This window comes from Gracilinanus agilis, chromosome 1, assembly GCF_016433145.1.
Source record: "Gracilinanus agilis isolate LMUSP501 chromosome 1, AgileGrace, whole genome shotgun sequence".
NCBI classification, from domain to species: Eukaryota; Metazoa; Chordata; class Mammalia; order Didelphimorphia; family Didelphidae; genus Gracilinanus; species Gracilinanus agilis.
The window spans coordinates 311469045-311482733 of NC_058130.1; the positions used below are offsets into that span (position 1 = coordinate 311469045).

General features: G+C 36.7%; 1 pseudogene; it reads left to right on the forward strand.

Annotated features, from left to right (window-relative positions):
* LOC123251251 overlaps window positions 1-13689 on the forward strand; it is a 76438-nt pseudogene that overhangs the window by 37739 nt on the left and 25010 nt on the right.

A 13689-nucleotide genomic window follows, 5' to 3' on the forward strand; every position in this document is an offset into this window, starting at 1 on the left:
TATGTATGTATGTATGTAATACTCTTAATAGAAGAAGACTGTGAGACAGAGTTCTCAGAATAGCAGAAATTTGAAAAAAATCTTGCTGGAGAGGGATAGGAAGAGAACTGTAGAGAGAACAGGTGAATAGCAATAGCATTAGAATAGCCAGGCAGTGTCAAATGGAGGATACTCTCTGGAGACTTAGAAACCTCCCAACAGCTGGGACCTTTTCTCTTTTCCTTGCTTGTGTAGTGGATTTTTAAAGAGAATCTCACAGAGAAACAACCAGGAGCAATGGTGAATCTACTCCACTTTCCTCTTCTCCCTTCTGTTTAAGTGTTCTAGAAAGAAGCATGAAAGTTAAACACAGAGGGTTTCTGAGCCATTTAAACCCTTTTTAACTTATCATCTACTGCTTATTTTTTCAATGATGCTTTGTTGAACATAGACAAGTTAATTTTAACAGCATACTGAGTTTGTGTTTTTGTTATTGAAACTGACAGAGAAGAGAAACCTGTCTATATTGGATTGAGCTAAATACAAACTGCTTCCTGAAAGTGTCACAAGACCCACAGGGGTTCCTACAGCACACTCTTAGAGCTAATTTATTATTTCTGACCAGAGAAAAGCCTCTGTGTTTTTCTCCTTCCACTAAAGAGAAGGAGAGGGGCAGCTGGATTGCTCAGTAGATTGAAAGGCCTAGAGATGGGAAGTCCTGGGTTCAAATATGATCTCAAATGCTTCTAGCTTGTGTGACCCCCATTTCCTAGCCCTTACCACTCTTCTGCCTTGGAATCATAGTACTGATTCTAAGACAGAAGGTAAGGATTTTGAGAGAGACAGAGAGAGAGAAAGAGAGGTTGAAGAGGGGAAGGAGGGAAAAGATAGGCAAAGAGGAGAGAGAGAGAGAGAGAGAGAGAGAGAGAGAGAGAGAGAGAGAGAGAAAGAGAGAGAGAGAGAGAGAGAGAGAAAGGAACAGAGACACAGAGATACAAACAGAGACAGAGAGAGGGAAAGAGAGACAGAGACAGAGAGAGGGAGACAGAGACAGAGACAGAGACAGAGACAGAGACAGAGACAGAGAGAGGGAGAGAGAGAGAAGAGGGAGAGCTAGCCACAGTGACTCCTGCTGGGCAACAGGTATTAGTAGTGCTGGAGGAACAAAACTATAATTTGAGAACAGAAACTTAGGCTCTGATATTTAAGGACTCATCTAAACCTGATTTTGATGATCTATAGCAATGGTTCCCAAACTTTTTTGGCCTACCGCCCCCTTTCCAGAAAAAAATATTACTTAGCCCCCTGGAAATTAATTTTTTTAAAATTTTAATAGCAATTAATAGGAAAGATAAATGCACCTCTGGCCATCACTGCCCTCCTGGATTGCTGCAGCACCCACCAGGGGGCTGTAGTGCCTACTTTGGGAATCATTGATCTATAGCCATGCCTGGCCTGAATCAAAACTGTGAAGTAAAGTTTTATTTTTTATAACCTGCCATTTCTTCTATTGTCTGCCAATAAACATTTATTAAATGCCTATTATGCACCAGGCACTGTGCTAAGTGTGGGGAATATAAATACAAGTAAAAATCATTCCTATACAACCTAACAGGAGAAGACAACACACAAAAGGGAGCTGAAAATGGTGGAAGGGGAGATGTAGCCAACCTGGGGGCATGTTGAAGAGTTCTAGAGAAATCTAAAAGTAATGTAATCAGTAGGAAATGGAGAGAAAAACATATTGAAACTTCTCTTTAAGAAGAGGATCTACCAACTTCCAGACTAAGATGGCCACAGAGTAGAAACAAGGCTCCTCACAACTGACTGATATAAAGCACCTCAAAAGGATAAAAATCAAAATCAGATGAGTGAAGGGGCTCCACTGTAGGGCGCAGCCTTGAAGGTAGTCAGGGTTTGGGCATTTCCACGCTGTAAGGGGGTAAAATTACAGCTACCAAAGCACAAGTTGATCACCCCTCCCCCGCTCCACCTATGGGGCTGGAGTCAGAGCAAGGGCAAGGCAATCTCTAGGTTATGCAGGGGAGGGCCAGTTGAGGGCACCACAGACTTACCCCTGAGAGCAGCGAGACTTGGAACCCAAGGCTGAGGAATTCAGAGGTTGGGCACAGAGATAGGGCAAAGAGGGGCTGCCCACAGCAGACACAGCGGAGCCTGGAAAAATAGCCTCAGGGAAAAAAACCACTCTGTAGCTCTGCCTGCCCTCCTCACTCAGATTTCTGGCTGGGAAGGGAATAAAAAACTAACACAGCAATGGTTACCAATACCCAAGAACTATAAACTACAACTACTGGAAAAAAATAAGAAAAAGCCTCTGACCCTGGATAACTTCTATGGAGAAAAACATAGACTATAGAGGTGACAGCAGAGATTGACAAACAAGTAAACACATCCAAACTTTCAAAAAAAATGGAAATTGGTCACAAGTTCTCAAAGAACTTAAAAAGGAATTCAATAATCAAGTAACAAAGATAGAAGTAACTTGGTAAGAAAAGTGGAAAATAGTTCAAAAAAGAAAATAACAGTTTAAAAGATGGAATCTCCCACTTGGAAAAAGAAACAGAGAAATCACATGAAGTAATAAATAAACTAGAGACTAGAATTGACCTGCTGGAAGCCATGAAAAGCAGTATAGACCAAACTGAAAAGGAAAATCTAAAGATCATAGCTGAAAACCAGTCTTTAAAGACTAGAATTGGGCAAGTAGCAGCTAATGATCTCACAAGACAGAAAGAATTGATAAAACAAAGTAAAATGAATGAAAAAATAGAAGGAAGCATAAAATATCTCATTGAGAAGATGAGAGACCTAGAGAACAGATCTAGGAGAGACAACTTGAAAACCTAGAAAAAACAGAGGCTTTGACGTCATAATACAAGAAAGTATCCAAAAAAACCACTCTGATATTCTTGAACAAGAGGGCAAAATAGACATTAAAAGAGTCCATAGATTACCCACTACATTAAATCCTCAAAAGACAACTCCAAGGAATGTAATTGCCAAATTCCAGACTAAGGATAAAATATTGCAATAAGCCATAAAGAGACAATTCAGATATCAAGGAGCACCAATCAGGATGAAACAGGATCTGGAAGCCTCAACACTAAAGGATCGCAAGGCTTGGAATATGATATTCAAAAGGGCAAGAGAATTGGGTCTACAACCAAGGATCACTTACCCATCAAAACTGACTATATAGTTCTAGGGGAAAGTATGGGCATTTAACAAAATAGAGGATGTCCAATTATTCCTAAAGAAAATGCCAGAACTAAATGGAAAATTTGATGTTCAAATCCAAAATTCAAGAGAAACATGAAAAGGTAAACAAGAAAGAGGGAGAAAAATTCTTTTTTAAGGGCTTCAGTTAGGTGAAATTGTTTATATTCCTATGAGGAAAAAATGATATTTGTAACTCTCAAAAACTGGTTTCATTATCCTAGTAGACAGAAGAATTATTCAAAGTGTATATTTGGAATTGGGGAGATGCCATTTAAAACTAGTGTTTGTGGACATGTGGGAGCTTTGAGACTATATTACCCATGATTCCAATGGGTCTGGGGGCCTGAGAACGCCGAAGGTCTCCACTCAGGGGGAGTTTAAATTCAGGGGGAGGGCCTAGAGGAGGCTCTTGACCTTCCTCAGGGCTGGCTAGAAAATGGGCTCTGGAGGTAAATATAAAAGATAGGCACGGTCTTATATATATTTTACCATCATGGCCATGGCTTTAATTAAACTACTAATTTCTATATTTATATCAGTCTTTATCATTTTTAATCATAACAAAAGGCAGAGGTTGGGGTACTAAGTGGTTTAAGATGATATATTTTTTTAAAAGGGTGAGTGGGAATAGAAAATGACACCAAGAGAAACTTGAAGGGAAAAGAAAAATAGGATAATTTATACCACATAAAGAGGTGCATGGGAGGGGAAGGGGAAGAATACTATTATAAGAAGGAGAAGGAGAGAGTGGTAATAGGAAATACTAAAACCTTACTCTCAGTGGAATCAATTCTGAGAGGGAAGAGCAGCTAGATTCATTGGGATATAAAATTCTTTCTTACCCTACAGGGAATTTGAGAGAGGAAAAGCAAGAGGGGGAGAGGGGCAGGGAGTATCAAAAGGGAGGGAAAAGGAGGGATGAGGGGATTTAATAGACCTTAAAGAAAAATAAGAGGGGAATAAGAAGAGAGGGGGTAGGAAGGATAGTAAAATAAGGGTTGGGTATACGGGGACTGATTAAAAGTATAATAGTGGTGTAGAAGGAAATAGTGAAAGAAGAAAGGGCAGGATTAAAAGAGGAAATCAAAATGATGGGACATACATAAGTGGCAATCATAAATCTGAATGTGAATGTGATGAACTCACCCATAAAACAGAAGGGGATAGCAGAATGGATGATAAAGCAAAATCCTACCATAAGTTGTCTACAAGAAACACACATGAGACAGGTAGACACACATAGGGTAAAGGTAAGAGGCTGGAGCAAAATTTATTGGGCATCAACTAAGAAAAAGAAGGCAGGGATTGCATTCATGATATCTGATAAAGCCAAAGTAAAAATATATATGATTAGGAAGGTAATTATATCCAGGTAAAAGGCAGTATTAGGAAAATTAGGAAATAGCAGTACTCAACATGTATGCACCAAATGGTATAGCATCCAGATTTTTAAAGGAAAAAATATTGGAGCTTAAGGAGGAAATAGATAGTAAAACTATACTAGAACAGAACCTGAACTTTCCTCTATCACATCTAGATAAATCAAACAAAAAAATAAATAAGAAAGAGGTAAGAGATATGAATGAACTCTTAGGAAAAAATCGAGTTAATAATATATATGGAGAAAAATAAATAGGGACAAAAAGGAACACACCTTCTTTTCAGTAGCACATGGTATATTCACAATGATTGACCATGTACTATGGCATAAAAACATTGCAAACAAATGCAAAAAATCAGAAATAATAAAGATCATAATGCAATAAAAATTGTAATTAGTAAGGGTACATGGAGAGGCAAATAAAAAATTAATTAGAAATGAAAGAATATGATTCTCCAAAATTTGTTGGTTAAAGAACAAATAATAGCAACAATTAACAATTTCATTGAAGAGAAGACAATTAGGAGACATCATATCAAAATCTATGGATGCAGCCAAAGCAATAATCAGGGGAAAATTTATATCCCTAAGTGCATATATCAACAAATCAGAGAGAGAAGAAGTCAATGAATTGGGCAAGCAAATTAAAAAACTAGAACAAGAACAAATTAAAAATCCCCAGATAAGAACTAAATTGGAGATCCTAAAAATCAAAGGAGAAATTAAAATTGAAAGTAAAAAAACTATTGAATTAATAAATAAGACTAGAAGCTGGTAATTTGAAAAAACAAATAAAATAGATAAAGTACTGGTTAATCTAATAAAAAAAGGAAAGAAGAAAATCAAATTAACAGCATCAAAGATGAAAAAGGAGAACTCACCTCTAATGAAGAGGAAATTAAGGTAAATATTAAGAACTATTTTGCCTAATTACATGGCAATAAATAGGCAATCTAGGGGATATGGATGAATATTTAAAAAATAGAAATTACCTATATTAGCAGAAGAAGAAATAGAATACCTAAATAATCCCATATCAGAAAAAAGAAAGTGAACAAACCATCTAAGAACTCCCTAAGAAAAAATCACCAGGCACAGATGGATTCAAAAGTGAATTCTATCAAACATTTAAAGAACAACTGATCCCAATATTATACAAACTATTTGACATAATAAGCAAAGAAGGAGTTTTACCAAATTCCTTTTTTGACACAAATATGGTACTGATTCCAAAGCTAGGCAGACCAAAAACAGAGAAAAAAAAACTAGAGACCAATATCCTTAGTGAACATGGATGTAAAAATCTTGAATAGAATACTAGCAAAAAGACTCCAGCAAGTGATCATGAGGATTATTCACTATGATCAAGTGGGATTTATACCAGGAATGCAATGATGGATTAATATTAGGAAAACCATCCACATAATTGACCCTATCAACAACCAAACCAACAGAAATAATCAAATGATTATCTCAGTAGATGCAGAAATAGCCTTTGACAAAAAACAACACTCATTCCTATTGAAAACACCAGAAAGAATAGGAATAGAAGGGCCTTTTCTAAAAATAATAAACAGTATATATCTGAAACCATCAGCAATCATCATCTGCATTGGGCATAAATTAGAAGTCTTCCCAGTAAGATCAGGAGTGAAACATGGATGCCCATTATCATCTCTATTGTTTAACATAACACTAGAAACACTAGCAGTAGCAATCAGAGAAGAAAAGAAATTGAAAGTATTAAAATAGGCAATGAGGAGATGAACTTATCACTCTTTGCAGATGATATGATGGTCTACTTAAAGAATCCTAAAGAGTCAACTAAAAATCTAGTGGAAATAATCAACAACTTTAGCAAAGTTTCAGGATATAAAATAAACCACATAAATCAACAGTATTTCTATATATTTCCAACACAACTCAGCAGCAAGAAATAGAAAGAGAAATGCCATTTAAAATCACCCTAAATCAGTGATGGGCAAACTTTTTAAAGAGGGGGACAAAGGAAGTTTCTTTGTATTGTATCCTACTCATTGTATTTGTCAGATTAGGAATAATGTCCTGGATAGAACATTTTAGGGAGCTGCATCTGGCCCACAGGCAGTAGTTTGTCCATCACTGCCCTAAAGAATATAAAATATTTAGGAATATATTTGCCAAAACAAACACAGGAATTATATGAACACAGTTATAAAACACTTTCCGCACAACTAAAACTAGATCTAAACAATTGGAAAAACATTAATTGCTCATGAGTAGGACAAGCTAACAAAATAAAAATGACAATCCTACCCAAATTAATTCACTTATTCAATGCCATATGTATCAAACTACCAAGAAACTTCTTTACTGAATTAGAAAAAATGACAACAAAGTTCATTTGGGAGAACAAAAAATCAATATCAAGGGAAATAATGAAAAAAAAATGTGAAGCGTGGGGCCTAGCAGTACTAATCTTAAACTGTACTATAAAGCAGTGGTCTTCAAAACAATATGATACTGGCTAAGAGACAGAAGGGAGGATCAATAGAATAGATTTGGGTAAATAACCTCAACAAGATAATATATAATAAACCCAAAGATCCCAGCTTTGGGGACAAAAACCCACTATTTGACAAAAACTGCTAGGAAAATTGGAAAACAGAATGGGAGAGATTAGGGTTAGATCAACATCTCACATCCAAACCAAGATAAATTCAGAATGGATGAATGACTTAAATATAAAGAAGGAAACTATAAGTAAATTAGAGGAACATAGAATAGTATACCTGTCAGATCTATGGAAAAGGAAAGATTTTAAGACCAAGCAAGAGATAGAGAATATTACAAAATGTAAAATGAATAGTTTTGATTACATTAAATTAAAAGGGTTTTGTACAAACAAAACCAATGCAACCAAAATTAGAATGGAAACAACAAATTGGGGGAAAATCTTTATAACAAGAACCTCTGGCAAAGGTCTAATTTCTCAAATTTATAAGGAACTAAACCAATTGTACAAAAAAATGAAGCTATTCCCCAATTGATAAATGGGCAAGGGACACGAATAGGCAATTTTCAGATAATGAAATCAAAACTATAAGCACATGAGAAAGTGTTCTAAATCTCTAATAATTAGAGAAATGCAAATCAAAACAACTCTGAGGTACTACTTCAAACCTAGCAGATTGGTCAATATGACAGCAAAGGAAAGTAATAAATGTTGGAGGGGATATGGCAAAATTGGGACACTAATGCACTGCTGATGAAGTTGTGAATTGATCCAACCATTCTGTAGCACAATTTGGAACTATGCCCAAAGGGCTTTAAAAGACCACCTGTCCTTCGATCCAGCCATATCACTGTTGTTTTTATACCCCAAAGAGATAATAAGGAAAAAGATTTGTACAAAAATATTTATAGACGCACTCTGTGGTGACAAAAAACTGGAAAATGAGGGTATGCCCTTCAATTGGAGAATGGCTGAAGAAATTGTTGTATCTGTTGGTGATGGAATACTACTGTTCTAAAAGGAATAATGAACTGAAGGAATTCTATGTGAACTGGAATGACCTCCAGGAATTGATGCAGAGTGAAAAGAGCAGAACTAGAAGAACCACATACAGAGATGGATACACTGAGGCACAATGAAAATGTAATGGACTTCTCTACTAACATCAATGCAATGACCCAGGACAATTCTGAGGGATTTATGAGAAAAAACACTATCTACATCCAGAGAAAGAACTGTGGGAGTAGAAATACAGAAGAAAAACAACTGCTTGATCACATGTGTTGATGGGGATGTGATTAGGGATGTAGACTCTAAATGATCCCTCTAGTACAAATATTAATAATATGGAAATAGATCTTGATCAATGACACATGTAATATCCAGTGGCTACAGAAGGCAGGTGGGAGCAGGGGAGGGAAAGAATATGAATCATGTAACCATGGAAAAATATTCTTAATTAATTAATTAAACTTAATTTAAAAAAAAAGAAGAGGGCCTATACCTTCTGTTCTAAAGTCTAATCAGAGAGGGAAGGGGTACTGATAAGATATCAGTACCAGGCAGATTCAATCTTTAAAGAAAAAATAAACTCTCACCCTCTGTCTTAGAATCACTACTAAGTATTGGTTCCAAAACAGAAAAGTAATAAAGACTAGGTGATGAAGGTTATAAGACTTGCCCAGGGTCATACAACTAGGACATGTCTGAGGGCAGATCTGAACCCAGGACCTCTCCTCTCTAAACTTGGCTCTCTGTCCACTGAGCCACCTAGCTGCCCCTAGATTCTATCTTGAAATATGATGAGATTTCCAGTCTTCTGTTGACCAATTAATATTTATTAAGCACCTATTATGTGTCAAGTATTATGCTAAGCACTAGTGATACAAAGATAAAAGGCAGTTTCTCTCTCAAAGAGCTCAGAATCCTCTGGGAGAGACAATATTTAAGTAACTGTGTACAAAGAAGCCCCATATGAGATAAATAAGAAATAATTTATGGAGAAAAGGCCCCCAGAATTAAGAGGGATAGGGAAAGATTTTCTGTAAAAGATGAGATTTTAGCAAGGATTTGAAGGGAGCCAAAGAAACCAAGAGATGGAGATGAACATGAAGAGGGAAAAAATTCCAGGTATGGGATTATAGCCAGTGAAAATGCCTGCAGTCTAAAGATGGAGTGTCTTGTTCAAGAACAGCAGTTAAGCCAGTATGGGCAGGGATGATGATAAGGTGTGAGAAGACTGGAATGCTCTGCCTGCCCCATCCACTTGCAAGCTCTAAAGGGCTTTGAAGGCCAAAAGATTTTATTCTAGAAATAATAGGGAACCACTGAAGTTTATTGAACATGGGAATGGCATGGTCAAATCTGAGCTTTAGGAAGATCACTTTGACAGCTGAGTTGAAGATGGATTGGAGTGGGGATCCAAGACAGAAGAGCAATAAGGGCTAGGCAATGGAAGTTGTGAAGCTTGGGCCAGTCACATAACTAGGACAGGTCTGGGATCAAATTTGAACTTAGGAACTCCTCTCTAAACCTGGCTCTATCCACTGAGCCACCTAATGGCTCACAGATTCAATTTTGAAGCATGATGAGATTTCCCAATGATAAGTCTCCTGTTGACCAATAAATATTTACTTAATAAGCACCTATTATGTGCTTATTTATTCAATTTATCTATTTAAATTATTGTTAGTTAAATTTATTTTTGTTTATTTATTTTTAATTTATTAATTATTGTTTATTTAAATATTTATTAAGCACCTATTATGTGCTTAGGAGTATCAATAAGCTTTTGGACTGGATACAATAGATTGGGTATGGAAAAAGCTGGTAGCTAAGATGGTGGAGTAGGAGATACACTCAGTTCCCACAAATTCTCCAATCACACCAAAATAGAAAACCAAGTGCCTCAAAACAAAGAAAAGCAGGAGGAATACACTTCACTGGAGGAGAGAAGGGAGAGGAGCCCAGACAAGCAGGAGGAATACACTTCACTGGAGGAGAGAAGGGAGAGGAGCCCAGACAGTGTGGTATAGGGGGAATCAGAAGAACTAGAACCAGCCCTGCCACTGCCAAACTGCCTGAGGAAAGGAAATAGCAGAAGAGGAATAGCCCAACACCAGACCTATGGCCTCCAAGTGACTTGAGATCAGACAAGGGCCCAGTGGGAAATAGTCCAAAGCACCCATTAAATAGCCTGATGACACCAGACTACAGAGTGGAGGAATAACCCTGCACAGGAGACAATAGGAAAACCCAACCACAGTGGGAGTGAACTCCAGGTGGACAAAACAGCTGCAAGGCTCCCCATCAGAAGCCAGCAGGCCATCCCCTCAAAGTGCTCACCGAGGCACCCACACACTGAAGAAGGCTACACAGCTTGCTTGGAACAAGTGCTCCCTCTCTCCCAGAAGCAGAGCAGAACCTCTGGGAATAATAATTAGAAAAATGAGCAAGAGACAAAGAAAAAGCCTAATCATAGAAAGTTACTTTAGTGTAGTGAAGATAAAAATATAAACTCAAGAAGAAGACAACAGTAGCAAAAAGAAAATATGTGAAGCCCCAAAGGAAAGTGAGAAAAGGTGGTAGTCCCCAAAATAACTCTTGGAAGGATTTCAAAAGTTTTAAAAAATCAAACAATAAAAGAAATTATTGGATTTGGGGAGTAAGAGAGAGTGAGGAACCAAGAAGGACACCTAGGTTTCTAGCCTGGGTTACTGGGAGGATAGGGGAACCCTTGACAATGGTAGGAAAGCTAGGTAGAGGAGAGGCTTTGGAGATACACCTTTATTCCTTTGTGACACCATAATCCTTCAGAGGCATCTATTCTATTCTCTGTTCTGACTCTCAAATAGACACAAAATAATCCCTGCAAAACTATAATATTTGGCATAGCATTAAAAACATCAACTGGCCCATTCTTAGGCATTGTATTTATAATTCAAAAGGGTCACCAGATAAATAGAAGTGTCTTGATAACTACATGAGTTTTAAAGTATTTAGAATTAAATGATATAGTATCTTTATTCTAAAAATAGAAAGCTCTTAAAATTGTAGGATAAAATATTTAGCTTTTACTTCTCATATTTTGAAAGACTTGATATTTCTTTAGTTTCAGGAAAGCACTTTAAAAATGATCACTTATATCAAACAGTTTCTGTCTCCCATTGGTTGTCTTGTTTATTCCTCCAATTCAGACCTTAAGGAATATGTTAAGTCAAGAAATACAGTTTAATTATCTTCAAGATTATAGACATTTCCACAAGATTCTCCCTTTACTTATATGCCTTACACCTCTTTCAGCTCTACTCAGCCTATATGATCGTTACTGGTATTTTTCTAAAACTCTTCCATAGAAGTTATATTCAACATTTCAAAGGCACTCCCCAGGTTTAACATCTTGAAGAGGAAGTTTCTATTGATAAAACTACTGAGAGAACCAGAAAGCATCCTAGAAAAAATTAAAGTAACATTGTAGTCTATATTCCACAATAAATTCAAAATGGATATTTGACTTAAATATTGAAGATTATCCCATAAAAAATTAGACAAGTAGACTATATACCTTTCATAGCTATGGAAAGTAGATGAATTCTTAGTAAAACAAGGAATAGAATCAATTAGAAAAAAATAAAATAGAACATGTTGATTACATAACATTGAAAAACTTTTGCATGAACAAAATTAATTCATGTATGATTAAAAGGGAAGTGACTGAATAGGAAAAAATCCTTTGAATCAAATATCTCAGATAAGGGTTTTTTCCTAGTGATATTTGGTTTCTAGAAAATGTAGAGGAATATTTAATATCAACAATGATTGTATAATAAAATGGTCAAAAACATACAATTTTCAAAAAACAATTGCAAACCATTAACAATCATATGAAAGAATTCTCTAAAGTTATACTAATAACTAAAAAGAAATGCAAATCAAAATAGCTCAGAAGTTTAACCTATTACCCAGAAAACTGGCAAAGATAACACCTAAATCCAAAACTCTTCTCTAGTTTTCCCCTCGTTAACCTGAAAAATGATAGAATTCTGAAGGGACTTCTTCCCCTTTGAGTATATAACTACTTAACCCTCAATTATTCCTTTCAAAATGCTCAAAATTTATTATTTGTCTGCCTTTCTTCAGTCTCTCACTTCAAAGATTATAATCAGGTCTGGTTTTCTCTAAAGGAATTCTTGGAAGTCATTGGATGTAATAAAAACTCTATGTTCTCCAACATGATTACATTTACCTCTAAAGATGAGTGATTTATGAGTATAGTTTAAAAAATTTTGCCTTTTAGTAAATCTAGTTTCTTCCCTTTTTTCACCTCACCTTTGCTGGGAAAACTTATGAATGGGGTTCCTTGCAATACATACTTACATACATATATAGGAGGGAGAAAGGAAGGAAGAGAGAGAAGGAAGGGGGAAAAGCTAAGAAGGAAGAGATGGAAGGAAAAAGGGGAGGTATAGGAGGGAGAGAGGAAAAGAAGGAAGGAAGAAAGGGAAGGAAGGACAAGAGAGAATGAAGGGGGGAAGGAACAAAGGAAGAGAGGGAAGGAAAAGGGATGAGAGAGAGAGAGAGGAAAAGAAGGGGAAGGAAGAGAGAATGAAGGGGAGAAAGCAAAGAAGGAAGAGAGGAAAGGAAAAAGGGGAAGGATAGGAGGGAGAGAGGAAAATAAGGAAGGGAGAAAGGGAAGAAAGGAGGAGAGAATGAAGGAGAAAAAGCAAAGAAGGAAGTGAGGGAAGGAAAAAAGGAAGAGACAAGAGGGAGAGAGGAAAAGAAGGGGGAAGGAAGAGAGAATGAAGGGAGAAAAGCAAAGAAGGAAGAGAGGGAAGGAAAAAGGGAAGGGATAGGAGGAAGGGAGGAAAAGAAGGAAGAAAGGGAAAGAAAGAAGAAGAAAATGGAGGGAAGGCGGGGCCTAATATTGGAGACAGCTTGGATAGAGTGTAACAGAATCTGGGAAGCAAGCAAGAGGAGTCTTGTGATAGCTCATCACTAGTGATGGCCCTGGGCAGGGGCCCATGGAAGCTAGGAGGAGGATAATTGGTATCAATATACAATGGCACGTGTGAAGGCACCTTACTAATTTCCTTCTCTTTTAGAATTGATAGTATTGCTTCTAAGTCAGAAGATCTGTAAGGGCTAGGCAACTTTTATTAAATGACTTGCCCAGGGTCATACAGCTAAGAAGAGTCTGAGGCCAAATTTGAACCCAGGAAGTCCCAATTGTAGGCCTGACACTGCATCCACTAAGCCATCTCGCAGCCTTTCCCCTTATTTCTTCCTTAGGAATCTTAAGAAGTGAGCTAAAATTATATGAAAAGAAATTTAAATTAGTTTAAATTAAATTAGTGAGTCTAGATTTACATAGAATGAACTCTAACACAACTGAACCAATATTTTCTTCTATATAGACTGCTATTTACTTAATTATTTCAATTAACTGAGTCCTGACCCAAGTCAGCCAAAATAGTTGGATCAACCATATTATGAACTATTTCAATAATTTAGACACAACTTGGGTTCTTAAACATTAGAACCGGTTAACTGGTAGAAGTTATGAAATCTCCCTCTTAGGGAGACTGGAAAATTAGAA